At 39.1% G+C, this 18,114-nt stretch overlaps 1 pseudogene; it reads right to left on the bottom strand.

Moving 5' to 3' along the window:
- Positions 1–17,657: 17,657 nt before the first annotated feature.
- LOC132287459 (small nucleolar RNA R71) lies at positions 17,658–17,756 on the bottom strand (annotated as a pseudogene).
- Positions 17,757–18,114: the final 358 nt, after the last annotated feature.

The raw sequence follows: 18,114 nt of genomic DNA on the forward strand, positions 1-18,114 counted from the left end.
GCATTGGTGGAATGGAATGAAGAAGGATGTTGTACAGTTTGTGGCTAGATGCCTTACCTATCAGCAGGTGAAGGCCGAACATCAAACACTAGCAGGTTTATTGCAGCTATTACCTGTAGAGCAGTGGAAATAGGAGCAGATTGCTATGGATTTTGTGACAGGTCTTCCAAGGTCATAGCGTGGAAACGAGGCCGTATGGGTCATCATTGACAGATTAACCAAGACGACTCACTTTTTGCCTGTCAAGGCAACAGATGACATAGAGGCACTTAGTGTACTATATGTAAAAGAGATTGTGAGGTTGCACGGGGTTTCAATATCTATCATTTCGGATAGGGATGCCAAGTTCACTTCGAAGTTCTGGGAAGGACTTTAGGCAGTGTTTGGCTCATCGTTGCACCTTAGTATGGCATTCCATCCACAGACGGACGGACGGCCAGTCGGATCGTACCATCCAGATCTTGGAGGATATGCTTCGGGCATGTGTGCTTGATTTGGGTGGCAGTTACGAAGATCATCTACCGCTTATTGAGTTTGCCTACAACAACAGTTATTAGGCGTGTATTGAGATGGATCCATTTGAGGTGCTGTATGGTAGACCTTGTAGGTCTCTTGTTTGTTGGACTAAGGTAGGCAAAACAACGGCCTTGGGACCTGACATTGTACTCGAGACTACTGAAAAGATTAAGTTGATCAAACAGAGGTTACTCACAGCTCAGAGCTGACAAAAGAGTTATGCAGATAAGCGGAGACGACCGCTATCCTTTGAGGTGGGAGACTACGTCTTTCTACGGGTTTCTCCACGGAAGGGGTTGATGAGGTTCAAGAAGAGTGGCAAATTGTCGCCACGATTCATATGACATTTTGAGATCTTAGATCGTGTCGGAGAGGTTGCCTACAGACTTGCATTGCCACCACAGATGGATAGAGTCCACAATGTTTTCTATGTGTCGATGCTACGAAAGTATGAGCTAGATCTGTCTCACGTTTTGGATTGGGTTGATGTCAACATTGATGAGGATGTTTCCTATTTAGAGGGGCCAATCTAGATCCTTGACACACGACAGAAGGTATTAAGGGATAAGACAATATCGTTAGTGAAGATCCTTTAAAGGCATCACGGAATTGGGGAGGCTACTTAGGGAGCTTAAACAGGAGGTTCGCTCTAAGTACCCGACATTGTTTTCTACCTCGGGTATGGATTGATTTCGGGGACAAAATCCTTTTAAGTTGGGAAGATTGTAATATTTTTAACTTTCACAATTTTTCATTTTTCCAAAAATTTTTGATTCTTCAAGGGTATTTTCATGTTTTCTCGTTTTGCGTGCCGAACACCGTGGGGTGTGCCGGGTGTGTCCGAGAGTTGGTTGGGGCATTTCATTGAGTTCAGGACTCTTTGAAAAGCAAGGGTTGCCATTTCGGCACTTTGCCATTTTTCGGGCCGGAAAGTCCCGAGTGGGACCCGCTATCGGAATAGTTGTGTACTGGAGTTATGTCACGGGTCCAATGCATTTCATGTATTTTTATTTTATACACAATCTCATTGTGGTATGTTAAAATTGTGTGGTTGGAATTAAAATTATATATACATAGATGCATAATGAAGGTATAAGGTTAGATTTTTTTTTTTTAGTGATGGGACCCCCACTATATCCATTTAATGGTCAAGAGACCATTTTTGGCCTCAAAATTCTTTCTCTCCCTGGCACTCTCTCTTCCTCCCTCTCATTTTTTGTCTTGATTTTCTTTTCTCAACAAAACGTCAATCTTCAATTTCTTCCTCAATTTTGAGAATTTTTGGGTGCCGTTTGTGGCAAAGCGGAGAGCTTGTTGAGATTTACGCGTTGATAGGAGCAAATAACACTTTTGGCCAACCTTGGAATTTTTATTTAGGGCTTGGATTTGGAGAAATTGGGGGTTTTGCATCTAAGTGAGGTAGGGGTCTCTAATCCATACATTCTTGAACTTTTGTAAGTTAGATTCTAGTTATTTGTTGCCTAGCATGCTTAGTTATGTTGATATCTTTTTTATGATCTAATTGTTGTGTATGAAGCATATCAATATGTGTATTAATGATTTGTATGAATATACATTCTTAAGTGGTTGTATTTCATGCCTAATTCGTTCATTTCGTTAGAAATTACTGTATGGAAGCATGTTGATTTGTGTAGTATAAAATCCTCTATTATCATAGCATTGGAAAGCATGAGACATTTTATGCATGTCATTGGGCATGAAATGGGAGAAATTTGATTTGAAATGAAAAAGGGAATTTTGGAAAAAAGGTTTCAGAAAAAGGGTTTGTGAAAACCCGGACGCCTGGGGGTTACCGAGGGTCCGTGGTGTTAATGTGACTTAGAGGAAACTAGGGAAATCACTTTAGCGTGGTTGATTTATCTAGGCCCCAAATGACGTCACGAGGATACCATGGGTCAAGGACAGTAGGTAATCCTTCTCTCATGTCGCCATGGGGTCACCGTGGGACGGGTTATGCTAACAGTTTGAAAAGTGATTTTAAAAATAGGGAGCGACATAGCATGACATTGACACGACATTTGTTTATTTTTGGCCTTGAAATTTTAATTATATTTTTTCCGGCATAGCATGATCCCGTTTTCCTTATTTCTATTCATTGTTTGGATTCACAGGGTCTTAAGAAGTGTGTCTTAGGCACTACCTACTGAGCCATTGTGCTCACTCCTTTTATTATTAACATTTTTCAAGGCTCGGGAAAGAAGTAGTGGATGCCAAACCATCACAAGCTTAACGAGGACTAGAAATTCATTTTTTGTTACCTTTTGTATATTTTGATCCATTCTTTTGTAAAGTCTCAATCCTTAGAAAAAGTGTATTCATTTTGTAAACCATGGTCATGTACTAGAACTAAGACACTGATAGTATTTTGAAGTAGATTGAGACTATGTAGATATTGTATGTTGAATGGGGAAATAATGTTTCATTTTGGGAAGCTATTAATGTTTATATCTGTGTAATGTTATGCACTGTTCCGTGAATTCGGAATTGGTTACGCATTCAAGTTTTCACACAGGTTAGCTTATAAGGAGCCTAGCATTTTTGATGTTTCAGGCTGCACATAGCAACATCCCATGGCTTGTCAGCCGGCTGACAAGGCATATCAACCAACTGACAGACCATTTGAGGCCATTCTAGAGAGTTCAATTTTGATAGTCATTGTTTCAGCCGGCTGAACCTTACCATCAGCCGACCGAAACCTCATCATCAGTCGGCCGACACCCCATCTCTAGCTAGCCGATAGTTCAGTTTAAGAAAGTCCTGAGAGCTTATAATTTGGGCAATCGTTTCGGCTTGCTGATCATCTCCATCAGCCGACCGAACATGTGGTTTCAGCCGGCCGACGAAGGGCTATTAGCCGGCTGACCTTGTCTTTGACCTGCACCTTTGACCTTTTCTTCCAGGCTGTGTTTTGAGTACCTTGGACTACTAAATGAGCTATTTACCACTCATGAGCACAGGAAATGACGGTATTGCCCTTAATTGACCTCGAGCTCGAGTCATTACATATGCATACAAGTTATATAAGCTCAAAAGCAATTAAGACACCAAGATTTTAAACCTATAACATCCCCTACCTCAATTTGAGATGAAAATCTCAAATGGCACCAAAATGAAACCTCTTCGAATCCGACGATACTTCGGGGTTACGAGGAGGACAACGAGGGGAATAACAAACCCTCTTGCGGTAACACGAAAATCCAAACCCGAACTCAAAAATGGTCAAAACCGAATTCTAAAATAATGGAAATGAAGGCCTCGTCAAGGCCAACGATAATGCCTTCATCGGAGGAGGGAGAATCAAAGGGGAAGAAGGCTTACAGGAGGGAAAAAGGAAGAAGGAAGAGAGGGAGAGGTTGCTGGCCAGCCATGGGAGAGAGAGAGAAGAAATCTGATATTTTCTCTCCTACCCCCTATTTATTGAATTTCTAAAAAGTGCCCCGAACGGGTCTAACTTGGCCCCGAAAAGTGAAATATGTCCAGACGCGCTCAAACGGAAAAACACCGTGAACGAAAAAGAATTGAAATGAAAAAAATGAATAACGGAAGAAACGGAGTCGAAAACCGAGTCTTAAGCAGAAAGATATGCCCCGAACAAGTTCGGCGGCAACTGGGGTCAAAAACCCTAAAACTGGGGAAAATGAACGGAAGACAAGTCTAAGAGTATGCGACTTGACAAAAAGTGAAAATGAATCCCGTATGAGAATCCAGACCCAAAACGAAGCATTTTGCAATAACTTTCGTTAATTGCACAATGACCCTTCCACAAAAGGATAACTACATGAATGACCTAAAATGAAAATATCTTCTAAAAATATTTTCTTAAAAACTCCTGAAATAAAATATCTTCAAAAGATATTTATGAAAAATACGCAAAGAAAGAAGAATGTTTCCGAAGAAACTTTGCATACATGCCCCTATGGATACAATGAACAACTAGCGTACTTTTCTACAAAAGTAAAGATACATATTTCATGGAAACCAACTGGAATGAAGGTACATGAAGTCGGAAATCAAATCTGAGTACAAAAAGTGGGTTACGCGAAGGAAACGACTAACAGGAAAAAGACGAAAAAGGAAAATGTCCGAAAAAGAAAAGAGGAGACGACACGATCTTCACCAGGACGATACCAATCTCCCAAAAGAATAAGTGTCGGAAACTATTCCCGAGCACTCATGACAATCCAAAGGGTCAAAACTCGGACTCAAAAAGGAAAACATCAATGGAAAAAATTTATCCGTAAAAACAGGGAAAAAAAAAGGAAGGAAAATGACAGGGTTATTATATGCCTCATTTCATTTTAGCGCCCCAAACTAGCCCTAAGAGTAATTGAGTTGAAATTAATATTTTTTTAGAAAAATATTTTTAAAATTTCTATCAAACATAAAAAAATAAAAAATAATATAAAATTGAAAAGAAAGAGGTGGTTCTAAACCCCGACAAAATTTGAATTGATAACCCAAATGCAACCCAACTTAGTTTCCCAAAATCCCCACCAACAACAAGAGAGACAAATAGATATCGTCGGCTCTGGTGCGAGACATCATCAGTCAAATTCTCTTTGTTAAATATCCAGATTTTGGTTCATTCCTTCAAGATCTTGGCCTTGCTGTTGTTGATAGAGTGAAGAGCGCTTAAACTAGGAAGTCCGCGAACAAAATACCTCACAGTTTTTATTTCAATCTTCTACTTGTAGTCTCGCTCAACGATTCTGGTCTTGTACGTGTCTTTTACTAGTATTATTAAAAGTAGAAAGAGTTTTTATCACATTTTGAGGTTCTATTAGATTTGAGTTTTATCCTGTAATTTTTTTTTTTTTTTTTTTCAAGCGTTTTTGATTATATAAAAGAGAGAGAAAGAAGAGTTGGAATATAATTCTAATTCTATTCTTTTATTATAAATTGTAACTCTTTTCTTTTGAAAACTACAATATAAAAATAATTAATACTTTCACTTTTAAAAAAAGTTTATACGTTTGTTCTTTTGAGTTTCATAGAATACTTTTATTTATAAATATTAACTAAATGGTAAAGTTTTTAATTACTAATAAAAGACACCCACGATATGCACATGGTCAAAAGTTATTTTATAATCTTAATTTTCTTTTTTCAAATAATTAATTAGCAACTTAATCGAGTAATTGAAATTTCAAATATTTATAAAGCCAAATGTTTTGTCTTTTGCACATTAATTAGTAACAAACATATTTCTAAAAGTAAATATTAAAGTTTCATTTCTCATTTAGATAATTCTTAACTATGATATTAGTAGTAATTTTAGAGATATGTTAAAATTCATATTTTCTAAAACTTACTCCAACTAAATCTATAAAATAGTTCAAATATTTATTGGGAGAATATTTCATTCTCTAATTAGATTTTCTTTTATTGAAATAAATAAATAAATAATGTTTAATATTTTTTATATATATATATATATATATATATTAATGTATTGAGACACTGGAACACAATGATGTATTGAAACTCTTTGTACTATCGAAATTCAATAATTTGTTTTCTTCTAATATTATATATATATATATATATTTCTAATTAGATCTCCTTTTATTGAATTTCAGTATTTCCTACTACTTATATTAATATTATTAACTAAATAAATAAAATTTTAATATTATATATTTGTTTTTCTAATTAGATTTTTTTTATTGAATTAAATAAATAAGTTTTTAATATTATATAAAAATGTGTTTCCTTCTGTAAATAGATTTTTTAATATTTTATATTTCATTCTCTAATTAGATTTTTTTTTTATATATTTTATATATTTGGTACTTTTATTAGGAGTCTATGAATACAATAATTTTAGTATAACTAAATTATTTGAAACAATTTATACGTACTATTAATAATAGTATGGATAAGGATAGAAGAGAGAAAAGAGTAGTGCACAAAGTATAAGAAAAGTAAAAGGAAAAAAGAAAAAGATAAAGAGATATTCCATGAGAGAGGGAGACATTTGTGAGAGAGACCAAATGAAAAACAAGAAGTGCATGAAGTAAAAAGAAAAAAAAGAAAAAAGAAAAAGAAAATGAGAGAGTGATAAATACGAGAGAGTTCAAGATGTTTGTGAGAGAAACTAAAAGAACAAAAAAAAAAAAAAAAAAATAGCGCACGAAGTGAGAGAGGGTTGCAAGGCAATAGAGAACGAAATACTTAAATTGAAACCAAAAGAGAGAGAAAAGAATATAAGAATTTTCAACTAAATTCCTCAAAATTTAACACATAAAGTGTGTGTGCGTGTGTATTGATAAATTATAATTGATCGAGAATTTTTGTCCATACACATGCAACAGGTTGTTACATACTTAAATTTTTTTTTCCCTTGAACATTAATCTTTTTAGATGTTACTTTGAAAAATGCAACATATTTGATTTAACTATCATCATATGATCACGTGTATTGCATGTGTGTTTTTGTTTTAGTAACATAATATCACCCAATAAAGACTACATACAAGTACACAACATCTGTGTAACACATACATTGAATGTAATAATGTATCTGGTACTATTAATTCTTTTCTTGCTAGTGTTTGAAACTTAAAAGTAATTACCTTTTATTTTCATTTTGCTACTAAATGTTGTGGCCAATATTAAGATACGAAGGTTCTAATTAATTTATATTATATCTTGATTAAAATATATTTTCTGATTAAGCTAATAATCAAATATTCATCACTCTAAATTAATAAAAATTAATAGGGTAATGCAAATGTGATATAAATTTGGTACCAGCGCTCTAATTTGTAACGCTCGTGTTTATTTTGATTATGGGGTTTCAATTTGTAAAATTTTAATAAATGACTTCTTTAGATGGCCTAATTACAAATACTGGTGTATACAAAAAAGAATGAGGTATAAAACCATTGAACAAAACTTAGTACCAATACGGGAATAATACATTTATGGTCAAAAATGCCCTCAGCCTCTTTTGAAATTTACATTCCTCTCCTCTTTCTATGCACCGTAACTCTCTTCCTCCAGCTTATCCACCACCACCCACCCACCCACCCACCCACCATTTGTTTTTAACAAACCACCACCACCAACGACGCCGTCGAAACCATATTCCCCAGCGAGACATTCCAGCGAATCAACACCACCAAAACTATTGAAGTCTATTACATAAATGCCCTCATTAACCATACAAAACTAACCCTCTGACAAAAACAACCAACACAATCCTCAGGCAAATAGTTCACACGTTGTTGTATTTGTTCATGAGTGGAATTGCGCCAAAACCAGAAACAGATAAAACTACACCCATAATTATTTCTATATATATATATACTATGAGAATATACATAGAGAGAAACTTTGCAGTTTGAAATTTTTGATCAAGGATGGCGAAGATATTTTCGGTGAGAGTAAAAAGAATATGGGGTGTATTTTATGAAATGGTTATCGCTTAGCTGTGCGAACCAATCCTCTCCAGTGAACAACCACCACCAAACCTTAATTTGTACACAAAATTAATGCAGAGTCACACACATATATATGCATCTAGATATCTATGGGCATCATTCATCAAATCTTGACATGGCACGTTGACAAGTCAACACAACCCCCAACCAGGACCTCATGGAAAGTTGAAAAGTCAAAAAGCTACACTAAATTCTAGCATCGCTCCAGGCCCACCAAGCCTCGAAAACTCAACTTTCGAGCATCTCAAGCCCTAATGTCGCTCCAGGCTCACCAAGCCTCAAGAGTTTAACTGAGCACCTCAAGCCTTGGCATCGCTCCAGGCCTACCAAGCCTTGAGAGCTTAACCTTCGAGCACTTCAAGCCCTGGCGTTGCACCAGGCCCATCAAGCCTCGAAAGTTTAACCCTCAAGCACCTTAAGCCTTGGCAATGCACCAAGCCCAACCAAGCCTCGAAAATGCAACCCTTGAGCATCTCAAGCCCTGGTACCACATTAGGCCTATCAAACCATGAGAGCTTAATCCTCGAGTATCTTAAAGCCTTAGCATCGCCTCAGGCCTAACAAGTCTCGAAAGCTTAACCTTTGAGCGTCTCAAAGCCCTGGCATCGCGCCAACCCAGTAAGCCTCAATGGCTCAACCTTCGACCACCACAAAGCCTAGCACTACGACAGACCATCAAGCCTCGAGGACCTGAGTGAATTGATAACACTCAAAGGCTCAACATAAAGGGTTCTTCTGGTCCTTACAATGTCTCGAGACAGTAAAATCCTAGAGAGCTCGCCCACAACACACCATGGGTTCAGTCATAGCATGAAATGAAGCCAGGACCTTCGCGCTGTGAGAAATCTAAAACTTGGGAAACTTAGAAGGATCTTGAATTGGTGGATGAGAAGCAAAGAAGTGCCAATTAACAAGATGATGGGATTATGTACATTATGACAGCAAACCTTAAAATCACATTTAATGCTGTGTCAGGCTTGACCAACTAACGGTCAAGCAACATTTAATGCCCCAAATGTAGGAGAAGCAATATAGTGTATGGCTCGATGAAAGGATTGGACCTCTTAGGCTCCTAGGCTCATTAGGACTACTCAGGTGATCTTGGTTGGAACCAGGCACGCAAGGGACTATTAGTTAATGACCAACGTAATCTGGGCCTATAAATAACACTATCGCATGAAAGAATGGATAACCAGAAAAGATTTGTCATAAGTACTGTATACTTGCCCTACCTCATCCCAATCTTGAAGATTGGTCTTCTTCTCCTCCTTCACTAAGCATCTTCTCTGTTTTACTTCACATTTGTATTTTGATATCACCATTTTATACCAGTTTATAGTATTATCTAAAAAGAACCCCTACATTTTAGCAACTCTACTGGGGATATCAGTACAAGAAGATGGAATCACAGAACATGCAGACCCACCATTGAGAGCCTTCTGTAGGATGAGGCGACAACATTCCTATCCAGTCTCAAGCACCATCTCATGCCTCCAATGCCAAGGCACCTCGTATCTCACATCCAGAAAGTTTGGTGGCCTTGTCCTCCCATGAAGAACTGTTACGGTCCAACCGCCACCTTAACGATCGTTTGGATAGACTTGAGGCCATGATCATGGAAAGCGCATGAGCCAAACCTGCCTCACCCATGCGGCCAAAGCAACCTCACCTGAGTAAGATCAGCCAGCTAGCTCATTAACGCATGTCCCGCCACTCTTATACCTTCCGACGCAGGCTCAAGCAGTGCCGAAGCCCATTCTTGAGCAGGTTGTACCCCTGGCAAACCCTTCGCTAGAATAAGTTACTGAATCTATGCTCCGAGACTTCTTTATGATAAACGCCCCATCTACATCGCACGCTTATCCTACGCACGGAACCAATGTACCCAAAGAGTCTTGGCCAGACTCCATATCTACAGGGGCACATCGTCCCAAAGTTTCCCAAGTACGATGACGTAAAAGGAGATGCTGATGAGCATTTGCAAAGATTCATGGAATCGCTAGGCCAACATAGCCACGACAAGATCTTGGGCCTTAAAGAGTTTTCCAAACCCCTTACAAGGTTCGCATATTGATGGTTCAGAAGTCTCAAGCCAGACTCGATCCGCACATGGAAGCAACTTTCCTAAAAATTCCATGCTAAGTTTAGCCAGGCTATTTAGCAAGTCACCATTCTCTCCCTCACAAAGGAAACACATAAGCCCAGTGAGGAGCCCCTTAAGTTTATCGCCAGATTCTAAGCCCACGCAAAGGAATGTTTTGAAGGCAACAACGAAAGAGATCTGGTTAACATCTCCATCCAGGGCATGAACAGAACCTACAGTCTACACCTAGTCAATCTGAGACTAAACAGCTTTAGTGATCTCACTACCATAGTAAGAAATATCTACAAAGAACCTTGCACCTCCCAAGGTAGAAGTCGCTAAACAGGCCACTAGCAAAGAAACACCAGCCACTATCAATAATGACAAAGCCAAGAAGCGCTGCGAGGCAGACGGCAAGTCTAAGGCCCTTCACGTAGAGCGAGCCACTGACCCTGGCCTATTTTTAGTTCGCATGGAGGAAGTCGTCAACACCCTTGAGCAATGGGTCAAACATGGTGTGGTTGCATTACCCACCCCTTGTAGAGAGCCAACGACACAGGAGGATGCCATCCCTGACTTCTGCATCTTCCATCAAGCTACAAAACACCCAACCAGCGACTGCCAAACCTTAAGGTGTATTTTTTAGCAGCGACTCGCATGTGGTGACCTCGAGGTGACCGTGCCAAAAGATGTTCGCCGCAATCCCTATCCTCACCATCATGATGTTCCTATGATCACTTACTATGACGAGATAACGGAAACCAATCCTCCACATTCAAAGATTGAATTAGAGCAACATGCGAACGAGTGCTACGTAACAGCATCATCGAGCCAATCTAACTCTCGGCAAGCCCCATCAACCATCTCCTTCACCGAGTCAGATAAACGAGTGTCTACTCCTCAGAACCACCCGCTCTGTGTCACTGCATATGTCAATGGCATGGAGTTTCAATTTGTTTTTCTAGACAACGACTCTTCCATCAACGTCATGCCATAGACAACTTTCCGTAAGGCTGGTCTGCCCCATGATTGCCTTGTTAAGGAGACTATAGAAGTGTTTGGATTTGACAATGAGTCCCATCAGACCCTACGTTATGTGATGTTGACCTCGCAGTTAACAAGTTTCAAGCACCTACAAAATTCCACATCATCAAAGCTGAAACCTCCTACCATATCCTCCTAGGGCGGGCATGGATGCAACGCTTCAATATTATACCTTCGACCTATCACCGATGCTTCAAAGGGATACTGGGCAACAAAGTCATCACAGTCCTTTGTTCAGATAAGCCCTTCACCAAGCATGAAGCCTGCTTTACTAAAGCGTTATTTTTCGACGAGCTAGAAGACGAGGACGAGGAGGGTGAGGCCAACATTATCCGCAACCCACTACCCAGTGGGAAGAAGTACAGTAAGGAATTTTTTACTCTCCGTAACCATATGTACCTTGCCATAGTACAAATTCCACCGTCTCTCGCGAGTGTAAGCGAGTACGGTTGCTAGATGGGTGATATATTGACCATTTATGACAATGTGCGGGCTCAGTTTCTGCCAGTCCAGTTGTTGAGCTCACACCTACAAAAGTGGAGAGGTCCTATCTTTCAGACCTCAAAGAAGTCAATCTCATCCCCCCAGGTCAGGAGCTGTGGACCACTTTTATCTCTTTGCAATTAGATTCGTCACTACGAGACAACCTTGTTTGCTTCTTGAAGGAATTTTCAGACATTTTTGCTTGGACTTATAGTGAGATGCCAGCCTAAACCCCCAGCTTGTAACACATAATCTCAGTACCATGCTAGGCTTGCGCCCTGTCAAACAAGCCCTTCAAGTTTTTCGACCAAAGCTCGAGCTTCAGATTAAGGCAGAAGTTAAAAACTTACTCCTAGCAGGCTTCATCAAACCAATATTACACCCCACCTGGTTGGCAAACATTGTTCCTGTGAAAAAGAAGAATGGGCAAATATGTGTTTGCGTGGACTTTCGTGACCTCAACAAGGCATGCCTAAAGGATGATTTTCCTCTGCCAATCATTAACACCTTGGTCGATACAACTGCTGGGCACTTTCTTTTTTCTTTCATAGATGGATACAACGGTTACAACTAGATCCAGATGGCCGAAAAGGACACCCACAAAACTGCTTTTCGAACGCCGCTTGGCAATTTCCACTACACTGTTATGCCTTTTGGATTGAAGAATGTGGGTGCAACCTATCAAAGGGCTGTGACGGCTATTTTCCATGAAATATTGCACCGCACCGTCGAAGGTTATGTTGACGACTTTGTGGGAAAGTCCAAGCAGCGGGAAGATCATCTCCAAGACCTACGCCAAGTATTCACACGATATCACATGTACAACTTGCGCATGAATCCCCTCAAATGCACGTTTGGGGTAAGTCGTGGTAACTTCCTGGGCTTCTTGGTTTACCGTCAGGGGATCGACCTCAACCCCACTAAGGCCCCCGTAATTGCATAAATGCTTGCTCCTTTTTCTCTCAAGCAGCTTAAAAGCTTCTTAGGAAAAGTCTCATACTTGCTCAGGTTCATTCCAGCCCTGGCAGAAGTCTTGCACTCTTTCAGTTCATTGATTAAAGGAAAGACTAGATTTATATGGACATTGGCCCATCAAACAACCTTCGAGAAGATCAAATCCATCCTTAGATCATCAACAACAATGCACTCGCCCATCAAAGATCAGCCATTGCTGCTCTATCTTACTTCTACCGATAGGTTAATTGGTGCTCTCCTCGCACAAAAGTTGAGGGACAGGAGCATCCAATTTATTACCTCAGCCGCCTTGTCCGCGACGCCGAGGCTCGATACTCAGCCATTGAGCGCCACTGCCTCGTGTTTGTCTTTGCCGCACAGAAATTTAGGCATTACTTTATGGCTCACCTCTTTTATTTAATTACACTGTATGACCCATATCAACATCTCCTTTCTAAGCCCATCATTCTAGCAAGGCATCGTGCTAGCTCCTAGCTATCGCAGAGTTTGACATTACATGTCACGCCCCGTAGGGTATCAAAAGCCAAGCCTTGGTTAACTTGCTGGCATAATTCCCCGAACAGAGGCATGAACCACTCGACGATGCCCTACCCCTCGATGAGCTTCAAGTCGCCATAATACAAGACAGTTAAGGAGAACGGCAACTTACCTTCGATGGATCCTCCACCAGCACAGCAGGGATTGTCCTCACATCTCCAACCCAACAGATTACCGTAGCTTTCAAGCTCACTTTTCGTTGCTCTAATAATGAAGCTGAATACGGGCGCTGATCATTGGACTCCTTGTAGCCTTAGACAGGGGCATTTCTAGAATTTGTATCTGCGGGAATTCTAAATTGGTACTCAAACAAGTAACTGGCGAGTATGGCATATGCGAGCTTGCATTAGCATCATATCGCACAATCATCCAGCGACTCCTCACTAAGTTCCCCTCTGTCCATTTTACTTATGTACCTCGCTCTAGCAATTGATACCCTGATGCGCTTGCAACATTAGCTTCCAAACTAACAATTGTAGATGATACAACCCACATTTATATCACCAAATGCATTGGCCCAGCCACAATTATTGAACTTTCCCATCCAAAAATGTTCTGAACACTGACTGGCGAACCCTAATCATTACTCAGCTCAAGCATATGACGGGTCCTATACCTATCGTATACTTAAATTCCTTTCAACTCCTACAAGGGTTGTTGTACTTTCGCTTACCATGCAGAACGTTGGCTAGATGTTTGAACCCCCGAGAAGCAGAAACAGCACTTAAGGCAACTCATGAACAACATTGTGTTACCCTTCTTGCACTGTATAGATGACTCCAGCACCAGGGTTACTAATGGCGAGAAATGGCAGTACAAGCCAATACCCTTCAGTGCATTTGCCCATAGTGCCAAGCCATGATAAACGAGACTGAAGCCTACATTATTGATGTCGTTGATTGGCGCTATCCATAAATAGAGTTTCTATTACATGGTGCTCTCCCAGAGGACAAGCAGGCAGCCAACAAAGATAAAAAGGAAATCTTTGCAGTTCGAGCTTAAAGAAGGTGAACTGCTCCGTCGTGCTCTCAATGGCACATACTTGCAATATTTAATTCAGAGCAAGGCCGAGGAAGCACTCAAAAGTTCCATACAACTAGAGCATCAAGATGTAAGCTTTTCGTGCATTTATTACACAAAGGTTTCTATTAGCCACTATGGAGTACGATGCCAAGGCTTATATGCAGAAATGTAGACCTTGCTAGCATCATCACCACCGAATACACACTCCAACCATATTCTTCCACTCTATCGAGGCTCCTTGGCCTAAACAACTCTTGATGGTCCTTGGTCTAAATAACTCTTGGGCTTCCATGCCCTTTCAAACTTTGCTTTCAAAACTACAATTCTTGAATTCAAGTTTGAAGATAAACTCTTAGAACTTCAAAGCAAAAACTCATGTTTTTCAAGTTTATTGTCAATGCATTTTCTACAACACACACTTCTTCATGCTTGTCTATAAAATTCGAGGTTGGCGATGACTGCTGAAAAGTGCATATTTAAACCCCTTAAGCTTAGGTATTTTAAGACCTTTATTTATCTTACTTTCCCATTTTAGACTAATTTCATGTTATTGCCCTTTTTATGTGCTTATCCCCAAAATAAGCTAATTCAGCCAAATAAGAGCTTAAAAGAAGCTAACTCAAGCTGGATGGAAGAAAGGAGCAAAGTGGAAGCATATTGAAGCAAAGTGTAGAAATCAGCATGTTCGATCTATCTCAAGAATACTTCGATCAATCGAAAGTTCATTGATCTAGACTCTCCAAGATGGATCCAAGCCTTATTGTCCTTATCCAAAGATCCCACAAAGTTCGATCGATCCAACAATGCTCAGATCGATCGAAAAGATTCCATCTTATCCTATTGTACCACCCTACCTACCACTTTTGTCTCTTTCCCCAAAATATCTCAAATTTGTCCTTATCCAAAAAGGCGCCGCCATGGAAGGATTGATCCAGCCAAAGTTTGGTAGATCTTAGCCATGTTCGATCGACCCTCTCAAATGCGAAAAAAATATATTTCCAGCTCATTAAAAGTTGTCTCATTGTGCAATCATTGGAGGAGCCCTTGTGTACGAACCTAGACCATTGGGTATGACATTTGAGCTACATATATAAGGAATATGAGCTACTTTTACAAGGAGTTCTTGGATAGTTTTGATATATGCTTTTTAGAGTAGATAGATACAATTCTTAGAAAGGAAGAAAAGAGAAGAGGAGGTTAGAGACACATTCTAGAGAGGTTTTCCATCTTCCTCAAGAAGAAGATCACTTCTACCATGGAGATAGCCCTTGAGGGTTGGAGGACACCATTCATGAGTGGCTAGAATCCTCTTGGGGCTAGAGTTAGCCCTAAGCATGCTTTCTTTACCTTGATTTATGTATTTTTTAGGGGATTTGTGTTGTAATACATGTTTTGACATATTTATTTACATAGATCTTGTTTATTCAATGATTTGTGTGGTTTAATTCTTCTAATTGATCATTTCATTCTATCCATATGTCTATGTATGCTAGAATAGATGTTCATGTGTTTATCTCTATCTCTTGCATTGTTGATGCATGTCTATGTGTGTTGATGCTATAAGATTTAGAGATTGTCAAGACATAGTGCTTAATAGAATGCTCTTGTAGTTTATTTGATGGTTCATACTCATTTCTTGATGGATTGTGCTTCTCCCTTAGTTTAATTAGTTTAATTTTTATGTCATTAGCTTAGATGTAGTGTAGTTACCTTAGTTGTTAAATGGGAGGACAATCCATGCTTGTTGTTTGATATTCCATACTTATGAATGCAAGTAGTATATTTCTCTAATTATGTGATGTGTTTGGATTGTGAGCTTAAAGAAGGATTAATGATTTAGTTTGATGTATTGTGTTATTCATTGTATTTTTTAGACAATATATACTTAATTGGTCATCCATGCTTGTTAAAACATCCACACACACTCACTATTGTTGCAACATATGTTTTCCCCCTCATTAATTGTGAATTGAGTGTATAGAAAGGTGATGCTTAGTGGTGATCTCTAAGTCCCAAGACCTCTTTATTTTGTTTTCTCTATCCTTTAATTACTTATTTTACATTGAGTTTGCTTAATCTTAATTGTAGTTTAATCAACCAAACAATCTACCTTTGATCACTCAACCTACTAACCCTAAGTATTGTTTCCATTACTTGTAGCCCTCTAATCCCTTGGGACGATCCCTACTCACTCTTGCTACGTTAGTAGTAGTGGTAGTAGTGGTTTTTATAAATTTAAACTTGACCCAAAAAGGCTTTTTTTGAACCTACATTCAATACATTAGTTTAGCGTATAGGAACGGCCACCGTTAAATTTTGGCGCTGTTGCCGGGGATTTGAATTGGTAACGCCGTGTTTTGGAAACAATTAGGGATTAGTACTCTTTTGATCGTGTCTTTACTTTATTTTTATTCTTGGTTACTTATTGTGTTTGTTCTTATTTGGCTAGGTGAACTGAGTGAAGAAAGTTGAGCAAAGGAGAATTCAAAGCAAGGAGCTAAGCTAAGCACAAAAAGGACTTAAAACCTAAAAGTGTAAAGCATAGAAAAGCTTGGAAGTTGAAAATGAATTGAAGTTGCTTAAGGACCCTTTGTGAGATCTTTCTAACTCAAGCTCTAGTTAAATCGTCGGCCCGCGTGAAGGCTTGTTTTTCAATTCTTAGATAAATCGTGAGCCCGTGTGGAGGTAATTTACTTTTATTTGCAAATTGTTTAAGCATAGGAGCATGGGATCATTATATGTGGAGATTTTTTGATTGAATTGTTGCGGGGGTGAAGTGATTGTTACTTGCTTATTATTTGCTTTGCTAATGTATGCATGGTCGTAGGTCATTGAATCTTACTTTTATCCCTCCTAATTTGCATCTTGAATCGGTTATTCGTAATCCTAGGGGAAGAGGTAGTTCTCATCACTCCATTTCACCAATGGAGAATTTGAATGATGACCATGTGGAGGACCTTGGTCACATAGACCAACAAGGCATCCTCCACCCTAATGTGTAACATGAAAATGTTCCAGTACCATTAGGCATGCCTAGACCATTCATTCACCCACAACAACAAAGCCAAATTCCATTGGGAATGCCTCAACCAATCTTTGCTCCACAACCCCCATGGTTCAAGCTAATCAAGGTGTTCATGTAGCACCACTAATTGTGAATCCTCCCATTGCATTAAGAGACCATTATGTGCCTAATGAATACAATGCACCCACTTGTATTCAATTGCCTCCATTTAGAGCACATCACTATAAAATCAAACCACAAACCATCAAATGCTTCCTAACTATCATGGACTTCCTAGTGAAGAACCTTATAAGCATTTGGATGAGTTCCTTGAAGTGTGTTCCATCGTGAAATCCACGGACATGCCGGAAGAAGTTTTAAGACTTAAACTTTTTCCTTTCACCTTTAAAGACAAGGCAAAATATTGGTTCAACAATCTTAGGACTTTTTCGATAACTTCTTGGGCAGAAATGCAACAAAAGTTCTTGAAAAAGTACTATCCAGTTTGTAAGACCAATGCCATGAGAAATTCAATTAAAGAATTTTCTCAAGGGGATGGGGAAATGTTTCATGAGGCATGGAAAAGGTTTAATGATTTGCTTAGAAAGTGCCATTATCATGACATACCTAAGTGGCAATTAGTCCAATATTTCTTTGAAAGTTTACCGGATAATCACAAGGGTATGGTTGATGCATCTATGGGTGGTTCTTATCTTGATAAACATGAAAATGATGTGTGGCAATTGTATAAAAGTTTGAGTGAAAATTCAATGCATAGGTCCTTATCTTCTAAAAATGGTAGAAACCTAGGTGGAAGGAAGAATGTTGGCTTGTATCAAGTTGACAATTCCAATGACATAGCCACCGAAATGAAATCCTTATCTCCAAAGTTTGATCAATTTTTGATCAACCAAGATTCGGTGAATCAAGTATCTTCCTCCCCTACTCATATTCATCGTGCATCTAATGAATCTTACATGACT

The sequence above is a fragment of the Cornus florida genome, unplaced genomic scaffold (genome assembly GCF_030987335.1).
Source record: "Cornus florida cultivar Cherokee Brave unplaced genomic scaffold, ASM3098733v1 CherokeeBrave_3.0.0_Hap2_Chr11, whole genome shotgun sequence".
Taxonomy (NCBI): domain Eukaryota; kingdom Viridiplantae; phylum Streptophyta; class Magnoliopsida; order Cornales; family Cornaceae; genus Cornus; species Cornus florida.